The sequence below is a fragment of the Theobroma umbraticum genome, unplaced genomic scaffold (assembly GCF_002168275.2).
Source record: "Theobroma umbraticum cultivar Fairchild unplaced genomic scaffold, ASM216827v3 scaffold_44.0, whole genome shotgun sequence".
Classification (NCBI taxonomy): Eukaryota; Viridiplantae; Streptophyta; class Magnoliopsida; order Malvales; family Malvaceae; genus Theobroma; species Theobroma umbraticum.
The window spans coordinates 2,529,253-2,530,207 of NW_018397255.1; positions in this window are offsets into that span (position 1 = coordinate 2,529,253).

Below are 955 nucleotides of genomic sequence, written 5' to 3' on the forward strand. Positions count from 1 at the left end.
ATATATTTAGGGATGATTATTAGAGAAAATGGTTTTCGTAGGATTTTAATAACTTTTCATTGAGGACAAGTTGTTTCAAGATCTTCCCAAGATCCCCATCAATCCATCAGTCAATTTCCAGAACACAGGGCCTCCTGGGTTCGATCATTGAACAGGTCGATTCCTTAGCTTACCATACATTAATTTTTTTTAATATTAATAATATGATATGAGATATCAAAAAATCTAAAAAGATTAACATATCATAAGAAATATGGCGGTTATTATTTAAAAAAATAAAATGCTTTGATTTGATTAGTTGATTGACGAGAAAGAAAAATCCTGCTCAACGTGCTTTGTTTTATTTTATTTTATTCCGCGTGAGGGCAAGCTACCTTTCGTTTTCATCATAACAAGATTGAACAACTCTCCTTTTTGCGATTGAAGTGATCTGTTGTTTGAGACATGGCAACTGAAAAGATAATGGTGTTCTCCATTCATCACAAGTCTAAAGGATTTCATTTCAATCTTTTCAATTAGGTATCGAATCATTCCATTGTTCAACCACAGTGATCCTTCTCAGATTTTTTTACACATAAAACTTATTTCTTGCATCAGAATCTATACGAAGCACTTCCTTGGCCTGGATATAAGAAAAGTTATCCAAATATTACAGGACATGGGATGGAATCCACACAACTTTGATTGCATGCTGTCCAGATTGTGCAGATTCCCAGGATCATAATTCCCTGTGGCATAGCTGGAACATGTATTTATTGAGATATTTATGTATTCATGAAACAGCGATGAAACATCGGACGTTGTCCGTAGTATCTTCTCCCAACCTTTCTGGGCAAATCTACACTGTTGACTCTGAGTGAGCCCCCCCACGAGGATAAGGTTTCTGAGTATACCACTTAATCAAAAGAAGAATACACAACGTGACGCATGTGAGTATATCTAATTATTATACTTT